Raw genomic sequence first — 14,335 nt, forward strand, 5'->3', positions numbered from 1 at the left:
TACATGGCCGTTGTGTGTTAGTTCTCATCGACAACACCACGGCCATGTTTTACATCAACAAGCAAGGAGGAGCACGTTCATCAATTCTATGCCAAGAGGCCATTCGCCTGTGGGACTTCTGCATCGCCCACTCAATCCATCTCACGGCGTCGTTCCTCCCTGGAGTCCAGAACACTCTAGCGGACCAACTCAGCAGGTCCTTCCAGACGCACGAGTGGTCTATCCGTCCGGACATCATACATTCCATCTTCCAGAAGTGGGGGTTTCCCCAGATAGACCTGTTTGCATCTCGAGACAACAGGAAGTGCCACGTGTTCTGCTCCCTACAAGGTCGAGCTCCGGGCTCCCTCTCGGATGCGTTTCTCCTTCCCTGGAAAGACCACCTGTTTTATGCCTTTCCTCCGTTTCCTCTGGTCCACAAGGTACTGCTCAAATTGCGCAGAGACCAGGCACAGGTAATTCTGATCGCTCCAGCGTGGCCGAGACAACATTGGTACACCACACTGTTGGAACTCTCGGTTCAGACTCCGATCCCGCTTCCGTTATGTCCGGATCTCATCTCTCAGGACCACGGCCGGTTGCGTCACCCCGACCTGCAATCACTCCACCTCACGGCGTGGCTGTTCCATGGTTCACCCAGGCAGAGCAGCAATGCTCGCTCTCTGTCCAACAAATTCTGCTGAGCAGTAGGAAGCCCTCAACACGCACCACGTACCTGGCCAAGTGGAAGCGGTTCTCCTGTTGGTGCGAACAACGAGCCACGTCCCCGTTGCAGGCACCCATTCCTCTCATTTTGGAATATCTCCTCTCCCTAAAACAGCAGGGGTTGGCGATATCTTCAATTAGAGTTCACCTGGCCGCTATATCGGCCTTTCACCCAGGGGAACTCGCGTCCTCGGTATTCTCTAACCCGATGGTCGTTAGATTCCTCAAGGGCTTAGACCGGATGTACCCACAACAACGTCAGCCCGTCCCGACGTGGGACCTCAACCTGGTTCTCTCCAAGCTCACAGGTCCTCCATTCGAGCCACTGGCCACCTGTTCACTTCTGTACCTATCCTGGAAGACAGCCTTCCTCGTAGCCATCACCTCAGCAAGGCGTGTTTCTGAACTCAGGGCGCTTACATCTGAGCCCCCTTACACAGTTTTTCACAAGGATAAAGTGCAGCTTCGTCCACATCCTCCCTTTCTCCCTAAGGTGGTTTCTCCTTTTCATATCAACCAGGATATATTTCTCCCGGTCTTTCATCCTAAACCACATGCCACTCGCCAGGATCAACGTTTGCATTCCCTGGACGTACGCAGGGCCCTGGCCTTCTATATTGACCGCACAAAGCACTTTAGAAAGACGACGCAACTCTTCGTTGCAGTGGCCGACCGAATGAAAGGCTCACCGGTCTCCTCACAACGCCTATCCTCCTGGATTACGTCTTGCATCCGGACTTGCTATGACCTGGCAGGTGTCTCAGCACCGCACCTCACCGCTCACTCCACGAGGGCCCAAGCTTCCTCGACTGCTTTCCTGGCACATGTTCCGATCCAGGACATTTGTAGAGCGGCGGTTTGGTCATCAGTCCACACATTTACAGCTCACTATGCACTAGTGCAGCAGTCCAGAGACGATGCTGCTTTCGGATCAGCGGTTTTGCACACAGCAATGTCTCACTCCGACCCCACCACCTAAGTTGGGCTTGGGAGTCACCTAATGGAATGGATATGAGCAAGCACTCGAAGAAGAAAAGACGGTTACTCACCGTTGTAACTGTTGTTCTTCGAGATGTGTTGCTCATATCCATTCCAAACCCGCCCCCCGTCCCCACTGTCGGAGTAGCCGGCAAGAAGGAACTGAGGGGGCGCCGGGTCGGCTGGGGTATATATTCAGCGCCATGAAGGCGCCACTCTAGGGGGCTCCACAGCCGACCCGCCGGTGTTGCTAGGGTAGAAAATCTTCCGACGATCGTGCACGCGGCGCGCGCACACCTAATGGAATGGATATGAGCAACACATCTCGAAGAACAACAGTTACAACGGTGAGTAACCGTCTTTTTCCTGCTTGCTTATTTAAATCACTTTAATTTAAATCAAGCCTCCCCAATGAGGACAGGAGGTAATTCCTGTCGACTTTTGTCTGGTATCAGATTCTGGCAAGCCTGAAGCTGAAATCTATCAATAGATGTTTCTTTGTTGGTACCAAGGTTAGCATTTGGGACTGCCTGACTATTGGTCCTGTTGTCTGACCACTATGTCATGTTGCCAGAGCTGCAGCTCAATTTCTAAGTCAAATTTCATCCTTTAATAATAGTCACAATACCAAAGGTTTGTATATAGGTTAAATAATGTGCTGTCGAATTGTTGTAGCGTTTTTATCTGTGCTGGGAAGGCAGAAGTGGTGTTTGGGCTCCATACGACCAACTGAGCTGTGAATCGTCAGATGACGTTAATAAGCATTTGAGGACTAAATATATTTTAAGCTGTCTGGCTGTTTGCTGTCTGTGAGGACTCTGAGACTAATGGACCTGAAACATTGTTCATGCTTGCTCTTTCTCCTGTGTAACTGTGACCCTCGCAAGCACGTTGAATAGCTTTGTATGAAGGTACAAGAGTAAACTGCAATTCAGATCTATTTTGGTAAGGTATAAATCAACCCTATTAGCCATGGCAGGGTCAGCTAAATAGTGCACAGTGTAGTGATTCCACGCCTGACTCCGTATATCCTGCCTTCTGGCTTGTAATCCATGTTCCGGTCTCCAAGATGCTGTGCATGTATGTAGTCTGCGCTGTAGGCGTGTGTTCCAAGGTAGAACCTGCCAGGATAGGTTTTACTTTATGCTTGATCTACAGGAGGTTTTTTTGGGGGGCGGGGGTGCCCATGTATCTCTGCTGTGAGTGTGTGTGTTGAGGAAACGCTTGCACTGCCATGAAGTGTTTTTTCTCCTGCTATGTAACGCAGGGGCTTAGAGTCCAGGATAGGGGCCAGAATCACCTGCACTGGCACAAGTTACAACTCCCAGTGCTGGAAAGGGCAGTTGGGCACCACCCAAGCTCAAAGGGATAATGTTTCCACTGCTCCCCTGGAGGTTCTGCTGAGGTAAGGCAGCTTTAACAGGAGGCCAGTTAATGGGGGCTGCTGTGTGGATGCACTGAATTGGTGCATCACCACTCCCTTGGCAGGCGTGGCTACACCACCTCACGGCCACACCCACCTCTGAGGTGGTGGTGGCTGGCTGTGGGCCTTCTGGCAAAGGCAGATGCGTGCAGATGCCTGGTGTCATTGCTGTCTTCCCTCCCCTCTCTGGACTGTCCACTGCTAGGAGCCTTTGTCAGGGTCTGTGCTGGCTGCCTCTGGAAGAAAGGGATTAAGGAAGGAGTCAGGAGCAGAGGTGTGGGTGAGGCCAAGGTTTTGAAGGGCTTTGAAGAGACATAGTGAGCTTGATTCTAATGTGGGAAGGGGCAAGAAGCCAGTGGAGTGAGGATCGGCAGGACAGGGGAGGGTTGTGTGTGTGTGATCTGATGTACTGATCAGGCACTTTAAAAGCGTGCCTTAAAAATGATCTACAGTGGTTAAAATCAATGCTGAGAGTCCACCCAAAGGAATCTTTTTAAAAAGGTAATAGGCCACTTGCCATAATTAAGCAAACTGCATGAGCTACTTAGGATATAATTGTTCTATTATGTTCCTTATAGACCTCTCTCAGCTCTCCGGGCAAAGACAGCCTGAGGGGCCAGGATACCAGTAACCACAGGCTGGGGTAGGGAGGTAGAAGAGGCAGTGTCTCGGATATAAATTCCCCATCTCTGCCCCAATACAGCAGGGGAGGAGTAAGGAAAAATAGCACCTCCCAGTACCACTACAGAGAGATGGGCACTGAAAACTCTCACTTCCCCTGGTAGCCTAGCCCACTCCCCTTTCACTGTGCTGCTCCTCTTGCAATACTAGGGGAAAAGAACCATCTCTCTGTAGTGGTTCTGGGAGGTGCTATTTTTCCTTACTCCTCCCCTGCCTGTGGAAGTGAATAGCTTCTATAAAGGCAGTTCCAGCTCCCTTCCCACTCCTAAAGCAAGGGGTCCTGCCTCATCTCAGAGGAGCTGTTTAGTAGACTGCTGCTATGTGAATTTTTTCTTCATCAACATCCATGCTAAATATCTGTGCACTTACATCATTCAGCACCCTGCGTGAACTGGTAACCTTGTATGGGGGATTATGATTATCTTATGCAAAGAGAGCACATGGTAGTGGTCAGTGCAATATTTTTTTTTCTTAATTTAAATTTCCATGAGTTAGAGATTACAATGACTCATGGCTTGGAACGAGCTGAAATCCCTAAGGTGCTTGTTACCGCCTACTATCACGTATTGAATTTCTAACATACTGGAGGGATGTCTGCAGAGAACTATGATGTACAATTATAAAAGGTTATAGCTTCATGTTGTTTGTACCGGAGCTATTTGCATGGCATAACTTCACTCTTGCTGTTAATTTCCCAGCAGCATGGTCGTTAAGTACATGTTCTTTATTTTCTCTAGGATGTTGACATATGTGGACCAACAGTGACATCCTACGTCAGCAATGCTGCGTTGACTCCCTCCTGCATTCAGAAGCATCCAGAGAGATTTCATACGTACGGTATGTTCTGACAGTTCCATTGAATTGCAGTTCTCTTTCTATTAAAAAACAAACAAACCACCATTCGTACACTACTGTGGGGAATGGCAACCATCTCTGGGGAACAAGCGGTTAGCCTCAGCTCAGGTTCCTCGGAGGAAGGGCTATACAATGGAAGTTCAAAGAGTGGCTGCTTGGGTAGCCTTTGGGAAGGTCAGACTCCGTGCCTAGGGTCACAGGAGTAGGTTGTCCTGTGCTGAGTTAACTTGTGTGTGTTTTCTGGTTATAATTGTTCTCCTTTTGAAGAAAACTTTTGCTGAGTGAACCTGTGCTTTTGTTTCTGCTCAGTCAACACCCAGAGCTCTCTTAAGTTTGTAAAGTGGGTTCGTTAAAGGGACGCTACCAAATAGGTTACTCCGCAAATTTAGACCTAATATATTTTAAAAAATAACCCTCATACAAATATATTCATTTTTCTTCTTTTTTAAAAAATCAGTGAATGTAAGTATTTTATTTTAAATTTAAACCAGGCAGTGTTTGGAACCTGAATACTGCAATATTGTTTTAGTGCAAGTAATCCAGAAAGCAAGTGCAAGTAATCCAGAAATTGACAGGCTCATGTTCATTTTCCAAGCTGACAGAAATGCAACACCTCTCCCCCCAACCCCATACAAACAGCACGAATGGTGAGAAGTTGGAATTTTTTTCTGTTTGGATAATTAAAGGTATCAAGAGACGTTTTTGTTTTTTGTAATGACATAGTACATTGTAATTACATTGTGATTTAACCTTGTGATGTGTTCCTTTTAATGTTTATTTTAAATATTTGATGATTTTCATTAAATGTCCTTCATGTTAGTTTTGCTGTCCTGACTCATATTTCTAAAACTGCTTATGGAACTAGCAAATGAACAGGTGTTCTTCAGCTAATTTACTTGAAAGTAGGTGTGGCCTCAGGATACCCTTTTGACTATTCATGACTGTTGTATTTTCCCACTTCCCTTACCCCATTCTCCCTGAACCCATTAAAATTTGTATAAAAAATGGTTTAACTTTTATCTCCAGTCAAAGTTTCCCTTTGGAATGATGTCTAGGGTGCTGCAATCTTGCATTCTGCTGTTGTAGACTAAAATTCGGGGCTGCTGACCTTCAGTTCAAGAGCAGCTGGAAGCAGGCACAGGATAGACAAGTATAGTTGTGAGAGTACCCAGGCTGAGGAGTACAAGTATAGATTCACATGCTCAAGGCATTGTAGTTATTCTGAATGTTCACAGTTGCGAGTGAAAGCGTAATCTGGCCTTGAACTAGCACTTGGGTGCCCCAACCAGAAGTCACTGAAGATGAAGGGCCACGTGGTATCCTTAGTATTGTACTGGCATAAAACCCAGGGAGAGGGACAGAGAGCCCAGGAAATGGAGCAGCATTCACCTTGGAGCATCTCCGTCTGATACTCCCCAGAAAGTCTGTGGGGCCAGGTACTGGTATGGTAACTGTTCCTAACCCTGCAGAAGGCTTGAGCCTCTCTGGGACCCAGCTTCTCTCCTGAGAGAGCCATGCTGCCATTGGAGTCTCCCTCCCTACCGCAGCCATGCAGTAGGAAACATGGACGGTCTCTCTGGGAGTAAATACTACTGTTAGCAGCTTAACAGCAGGGTTAATGCTCTTGGCAGCACAAATTTTCACTCCTATCCACAGGGCCCTGAGAAGAGCCTCCCCTGAGCCTCCTCTGTGTGGTGGAGGCATAGAAGGTCCTCCACTTGCTTGGCGGAAGGGCAGGAACTGGCTCTGCTCTCACTTCCCGTGAGTTTAAAACACTTTATGTCCTAGTTCCTGCTCCTTTGCTCCCCTCTGGGCCGTGTGATGGAGAAGAATGTGACTCTGTAAACTAGTGACAAGCAAAGGAAGGTAAATGCAGTCTCATCCCATTTTCAGGGTTAACTTTGCCCTGTGGACTTAGCCCCATGCTTTTCACTCTCCTGAAGGGATTAATGTATCAAGAGGGCTGAGTGTTTCTCTGTAAAACAGACACAAAATTGGTCGTCAGTTACTCAGAGAGCAAGGAAATGCTACCTTTACACGAAGCAAAATGAAGCCGTGCAGTGCAGGTCGCTAGGAAGCTGAAAGGAGCAATGTCTATGGCTCGGCAGGTTAAGTACATAAGGGAATAAAATTGGCTTTAAAATTTGATGGTGAATGCGGCACTTATGAAAACAAAGTTCTAAATGGCATTGGCCAGAACTAGGAGCAGTTGGATGCAAGCACTGGGTAATTTTCCTACTGTGCTCTACATTGTCCCTGTGCCAGACTTCTGCTGTTCAGTCCCTGAGGGACTTGTGACCAGACTGCCAAACAGAGCAAATAATGTGTGGGGGGAGGAGGAGGAGGAGGAAGCTCCCTTAAGGCTGCTCCTCTGAGGTGCTGAGGGTCTTCCACCCCCACTGCCCTCAGAACCTTACAGGGTCGGCACCTGAGAGAAACCATATCCCACATCCATGGGGGCATTATAATTAAAATACAAGAACTGGGCTTGATTCACAAGGACAGAGCTGGCTCTGTGGATGTACAGGCTGAATGTCCATGTGTGGTGCCTCCAGGACCTGTGATGGGGCTTGAGCCCCTCATAGAGACTGGAAGATGCCAGCTGGGAGGCAGCACCTGTGCTAGGGGACAGAGGTTGCTGGTACAGAGTGCCTGCTGCACCAGCAGCCTAACCTGTCCCCCTGCTCCCTTGCTCCTACCTGTTCTGAGAATTTCCTCATTGCCCTTCCACCCTTCCCTGAGCCTCAGAGGGGAGGAAACGTGAATGTTCCCCTCCCTCATACTCATGTTGGTTAGTCTTTGCCTCTACCTCCGTTGGGTGCGAGGGCAGTTGGGAGCTGGTGCACAGGAAGGGAGTGTGGAGGGGTGACAGACCAGGTGTGGAGGGTTATGTGGAAAGGGGCAGCAGGAGTGAGGTGGTGGCGGGGGGGCAGGAAGGGCTAATTGGAGGCAGGGCTGTTGTACTCTGGGGAAGCAGTGCCCCCTCTGGGCAATTCACATGTCTTAAAACAACAATGCATAGAACCACCCTGCAAAGGGAAGCATAAATTACACCTGAATTGACTCCTCCCCATATATCCTGGTTGTGCCCCCTTTTCCAGCCTGCACCGCCTCTTCTTTGGGCTTCACTGTTGCCCTAAGCCCCCAGTAAAGCAGGTGGGCACAGCTGAGTTGGGTTGCCTGAACGAACCCTGCAGCAAGCTTTCCCTGTAGAGCCCTGGGCCTCTATGTGGGAGTAAACCAGGGCTGAATCTAACCCTTGGCATGTGCTGTACTAAGCAAGAGTCTTAGAGTTATGTGGTCTGAGGAAAGTGGTCTGAGCATCACCCATAGCATGAGAATTGTAGGCCACTTTAGAAGATGACTCTAAAGGCGGATGAACGGATCAATACAACACAATCTATTTTTATGCAGAATCTTTTATATGAAGTATCGCAAGCCATTTTACGAGGAGAGTTAGATCAAGGTGATAACACTTCAGAGAGCTGGGCAACAGCCACTCTCCAAAAGACAGAGAACCGGACTCTGTGTGAAGATGCAGCTCAGCGAGATTGGAGAGAACTGCAATTTTAAAAGCGTTTAAAGGTAGTGCGTGTTAGCACGGCAGCTGTTGAGTTACAGTGGCGGGAGAGGAGAAAGGAGTCGGTAATAGGAGAGACGCGAGTGTGGATAACTTGTGGTAAGGGAAGTGGATTATGAGCAACTTGAATTGGGTATGGTATTAGTTCTCAGCAGAGGTGAGCAATCAGGTACAGGGTGCCTCTCTTTAAAAGACCATGACTTCAGCCTGCACTGATGTTTTTAAATCTCTAGTGGAAATAAGGGTGTGTTTAACTTTTCCCCCCCTTCTCATTGTCGCAGTAAAAGCACTAGGTGTGATGAGCTGTTTGGACACCCAGTGTAACAGGGAGGAAAGAGCTGACGACACTGGTGTGGTTCTAACCGCAACATCAACTGACAGTAGTTTCCTGTTACTGGTGTAACTCTCTATAGATGTGAACTTTCTTCATCTGTGTGTGTGTCTCTCTCTCTCTCTCTCATTTGTTAATTTTTGGCTGAGGTTCTATTGTGAATTTTGTTTAGGGGTGGTTGTATTTTTATTTTTATTTTTTTTTGCACCTTTGTCATACTTGTGTTTGGAGGGTGAAGTAATTATAGAACTCATTACAATCAAACATTTAAGAACATGAAAACAGACGTCTGCATCTCTCTTTTACAGATAACAATAACAAAGCCAACACCCCCCCCCCCAAAACATATCAGGCCCCAGTTTTGCAATCAGATCTGCACATACAAAGCCCTACTGATTTCAGTGGGACTCAGTGGTCATAAAGATATACCTGTGGGGATCTGATTACAGGATTGGGGCCTCTGATTCCACGCTTTCCACAGATTCATATCATCCCCTCCTCAATATGTAAAATATCACGGTTGCAAAAACTAGAGCATGCTCTCTTCTGCCGTTCCCATTCCAGCTGTGAAACTTGGCCAGATCCTTCCCTTGTGGTTTGTGATATTGTAAATAAAGGCTGAGGGAGGTTGCATGTTTTCCAGCTCAAGTTATGTTGATTCCAAGGCTGTGGGGTGTGTGTGTGTGTGTGTGTGTGTGTGTGTAAATTAAATTGAACTATTCTGGGTTGTTGTGGGAAAAATATTATTAATATTATGGGAAAACTATGGAAAAAAGACCATCCCAAATAAGACCATTCCTTTCTGACCAGAGCTTCGTCTAGGGACTTGGGGGCAGAAATATTCTAAGCTAGGCACCTAAAGAAAAGTGACTTGATTTTCCAAAGGTGATGAGCACCTGCAGCTCCTGCTGACCTCACTGGCATTTATGGATGCTTCTGAAAAGTAATCCATTTATCCTTAAAAGCATAAGGACATAATTCTGCAAATATTTATGCATCTGAGTAACTCTTACCATGCCCATAGTGGCACTACCACATGAGTAAATTTACTCAAATGCATTAATGTGCACCAGTCAGACCTTTGAATATGGAGTTCTGAAAAATTTTGGTTATAGATCTTATCAGGTCTGACACATCCTGTGGTCAATTTAGTCCAGTACTCTGCCTTAGGTAGTCAGCAATATCTAATGCTGTAGAGAATGTGGTAGGAGGTGCAGGGGGAATGCATTATATGAGAGCTGTACGATTTAGTGTTTTGAAAACCTATGCTGGTTTTTACTAGTAGATAGAAACTCTCTCGTGCTGAGCCATGATTTATTTGTTTTTGTTATCCAAGTAAATGCCTGTTTCATCCATCTGCCTGGTTTTTGTCTCCCCCTTCTGTGTCGGTGTTTGAGACTTTCTGGTAATGAGTATTCACAGGAGAATATTGTTGGTGTTTAAACTACCGTTTCATGTTGTTAGTTTTGATATTTATATTTAATCCTGTTAGGATTTACTAAGAGACAAGGGATCACAGCAAGGCTATTGGGCTTTATTACTGCCTGATATGCAGAGTGTGATGTTTATGTTGGCTACTGCATTGCAAGTTTCTCTGTGTTGGTCCCAGGATATGAAAGAGGCAAAGTAGGTCGTCAGGTAATATCTTTTTTGAGACCAGCTTCTGGTGACAGAAGGTACACACTTTTGAGCTACACAGAACTCTTCTTTTCCACCAACAGAAGTTGATCCAATAAAATAATATTACTTCACTTACCTCATCTCTTTAGAGTAACCAACAATTACTGGGAATTCTTTGTGTCAGTATTTGTTGGTGGTGGTGCTTTTTCTTGACATTTGCAGTTTTCTTTAAAGACCTTTTCCTGGTAAAGATTTTCTTGGTACTTTTCTTTATCAAAACAGGATATAAAGTGTGAATGCCGCTTGTCACTTTAATCTTGCATTGTAGCTCAGTGCTAAAGAAGTCAAATTTGACATAAAATTTATATAGCTCTAAATGCGTAGCAGGAAATAGAATTGGTGAAAATACATTCTACATATAGATGTTAATTTGTCTCTGCAGGATAGGTTTTAGATACATTCACTTAACCTGATTTTGTTCTTAGTGGGCACATAATTCATGGACATAAAAATAATGGCCCAGTTTTATCCCTGCTGTAACTCCATTGACGTCATTGAAGTTACAGCAGGGATGATTTGGCCCAGTTTCTTTAAAAGTAAAACCTGATGAGCAAACCTTTAAGGAAAAGACCTAGAGAGAATTGTTTCCCTTGGATATGATAAAAGGGATCTAATTTTCTATTAAATTCTATAGGACCAGTTTGGTTCCATCCCTATGAAATTAGATAGGACCCTTTCATAAGGAAAGAGTGTAACATTCACTTGCAGTCTGGAGGGTACATTGTCACAAGTGGCACCAGGGAAAGGTTAATCGGTTCAGAGTATATCCATTTTAAAGGGACAAATTTAGAACTAGTCATGTACATGGAAGTCAGCTGGGTTGTATCCTCTACAACAGATTTACATTTTGCATGCTGAAAGACCCTATAGAGCAATCTACTCTGATATCCCTCCTTCTTAAGAAATGACATTCTGAGACATGTAATCTTGAACTAGGTTTTAGAGAAGTGACTGTGTCTATTATTGAGATGCCAAGTTTTCCTTTTCCTCACTGCCTTCTAGAACTGTTGTGGCTGAAGTATACCAGGTTAGAAACCAAAGACACAATAGCTTCCACCTGCCCTGTTTGCAGAATTTTGTCCTGCTGTGGAAATGAGAAGGCATAGGCAATACTGAAGGCAAAAAACAATACTGACCACTACAGAAAGGTAAATAACAGTTGTCTTAAATCTCCCCGTCTCCCCAACCAAAAATAAAAACCCAGCAAAACAACCTCCTGTATTTGCAGGCTTAGCACAAATTGAAAACTCGGACAAGTACTGTGGACATTTAAGAAGTGCTGGTCATTAGTGTCTCCCAGCTCCTTTTGTGGGTGTTGTAGATACCCAGCACTTCTGAAAATTGTGCCATTGATTCATAAAGTGATTATTTTGGTTCAGAGCCTATTGGCAATATTTGGAAGAAGAAATCGTTAGAAAAAATGAGGCTTGTTGTAACTGATGGAAATTTCAGAGTACTGGTTGAGTTCAGCTCTTGAAATGCTGATTTTTGTTGTATAGGGTAGCTATGTAATTGGGAACTCATTAAGCTATGGGTTCTTGGCACTTTAGATGGCAACAGCTATATCTGGTCAAGATCTAGTTAGCAACTTCTTTTTTTAAATCATTCTTGACCTCTTGCATTTCAAGGTGAGTACTGCTGGACATGCAAATAATTCTCCATGATGAGGAAAATGCTTTTCACATTTTTGGTGAAATAATTCTCTGAGCATGCAAAGCAACTGGCTTGCAAAAGAAATACCTTGCTGATTTAGGGGGCAGTGTTTCCTTGTGCGCATGTGAGTGCGTGCACTGTAAGGGAATTCAAGTGGGCAGGCTTTTGCAGGATTTTGCTAGAGCACTACAGAAAGTGCCATTTACTAGTATAAACAGTGAAAAAACTGCCAGAAGCTGGAACTGGCCACTGTTAGAAGAGAGGATATACTTGGCTAGATGGACCGCTGGTCTGACCCAGCATGGCTGTTATAACGTTCTTATGGTCTGTTTTCTCTCCCCACCCCCTTTTAATTTTCATACTTATTTTGTTAGCTTCCTTAACCCCAAATGGAAAATGTGTACTCCTTTATGGTGGGAGGGAGCTCTTAGTGGGGGTGATAGGTTCTAGAACCTAATCTTGAGCGTTTCTACTGCTCTAATCTCGACTCCTGTGCATGGGCTCACTAGCTCCAGTGGGACCATGAATTGGAGCGTAAGGATAGAGAAGGCATTTAGTTTGCAGACTTTTTTCATATCCATTTTGTATATGAAAATACCCCCCCCCCTTTTTTCTAGCTTGAGGAAGGCGGGGGGTTGGGACGCCATCTGGTACAGCGAAGAGCTGACCCTCTCCATTTCTAGCCCCTTATATCTCCTATAATGGGGGATGTTGGGGTCCCAGCAACCAGATGGCTGGGGCCAGGCTGGGGATTTGTGGAAATTATTAGGGGACAGGAGATGACCTGTACTGTACAATTTGTTGCTGAGTACTCCCAGATATGTTAAGAGAATAAAAGTTGCGGCAAGTAAACCACATCCATTGCCTCCTGTCTTTCTTCTGGGGTGGCTGGAGATGTTATGTGGCAAAGAATTAGACAAAGGACAACATTTTCAAAAGTGTCTTAAGAGCCTTAAGTCACTTTTGAAAAATTTGCCCTTGTCTATTTCCAAAAAAAAGAGGATGCTTAAAGTGCCCATAAATTCTTTAGCTGTAGCATTCACTGTGGTCCTGTTCGCAATGAATTTATAGGACTTGTGGACAGAGACCCCCTGATGTAACACTTTTGACCACAGAGAAGTTAAAACAGATCTGAATTTTGCTCAGTAGGTTTGTCACATCGTGTCCATGTGAAATGGTGCATTAATTAAAATCATAGCAGATTCACAAGTAGATAGAGTAAGAGTTATAAGTATTGGATTACTATTGAAGAAAATAGAATGGCACTGGTAGAATGCTGCTGTGATACATTTATTGAAACATTAATAAGACTTTGGGTTTTTTTGGTTTATAAATACACCTCTACCCCGATATAGCGCTGTCCTCGGGAGCCAAAAAATCTTACCGTGTTATATCGAACTTGCTTTGATCTGCTGGAGTGCGCAACCCCGCCCCCCCCGGAGCACTGCTTTACCGCATTATATCCGAATTTGTGTTATATCAGATAGTGTTATATTGGGGTAGAGGTGTAGTGGCCAAAGTACTGTCCTTCAGCTGGTACCTGCCCTCTCTCAGAATATTCCCAACTCCAAGCATTGAAAAATCGCAAGTCTGGCCCCAAAAGATTATGAGAATTTTAAAAAGAGTAAATCATTTTTTTAATTTGCCTTTTTGGTTTGAGTTTTTAGGTATCTCATTTTTTTCAAGGTTTTCTCACCAATCATGAGGACAAGAAACAACATTTTAAAATGAAAGCTGAGATTGTTGTGCAGTGTAATCACATGACTCCAGAAGCTAAGCCTCTTAAGAAAAATGCCAGATGTTACAAGACTTCTGATAAAATTGTGAGAGTTGCCAACAGAGCTCAGGCATTGATTGTAAGATCTCTCTCTCAGCCCTTTAACGACTTTTTGCACTGAGATCTTCCCTCAGATGTATTTTCAACCCCTTCCCCTTTAATCATGGCTGTTTCCCCCTACCTGTGGAGGCAGACTCATGTGGCATTTCTCTTGAATCCCCAGCCCATTTTTACATCCCTACTCTTGACTTATCTGCCATCTTGAATCAATGATTAACCCCTCCCCCCCTTTCCTTGGATTCAAGTAGGAGTTAGAATTTGGCAGAGGGGTCTGGAGGCATGTGATAGATGTATTGTTTTATTCGATGGGGGCAGGGCTGGGGGGACATCTATACTTCCTGGTAATCAGGGTGGTGTTTTTGTTTTGTGCATGTCTCTGTCTTTAACAAATTCAGTTGTTTTTGTTTGTTTTTGGGTGGGCTGAGTCATCGGGATGCGGCATCCTCACTTTGTGGGCAGTTGAGGCAACTTTAAAATTGACTGTACACCAGCCATTTTACTTCGAATACAGAGCCCAGTGCTGTAAGTTGCTGATGGCCGCTGGCTCCCACTCAAGTCCATAGGAATAAAGGGCACTACCACCTCACATGACTAAACTCCTGATAGCATGAG

General features: G+C 45.2%; 1 protein-coding gene across 8 annotated transcripts in view; it reads left to right on the forward strand.

The window, feature by feature from the left end:
* The window catches only part of PITPNM2 (phosphatidylinositol transfer protein membrane associated 2), a 212,014-nt gene that overhangs the window by 23,193 nt on the left and 174,486 nt on the right, over positions 1–14,335 (forward strand). For all 8 annotated transcript variants that reach the window (XM_054006344.1, XM_054006351.1, XM_054006348.1 and 5 more), the window contains exon 2: positions 4,525–4,624. The gene's annotated coding sequence lies outside the window, so the exon portion shown is untranslated. The remainder of the gene's footprint in view (positions 1–4,524; positions 4,625–14,335) is intronic.

This window comes from Malaclemys terrapin, chromosome 16 (genome assembly GCF_027887155.1).
Source record: "Malaclemys terrapin pileata isolate rMalTer1 chromosome 16, rMalTer1.hap1, whole genome shotgun sequence".
NCBI classification, from domain to species: Eukaryota; Metazoa; Chordata; order Testudines; family Emydidae; genus Malaclemys; species Malaclemys terrapin.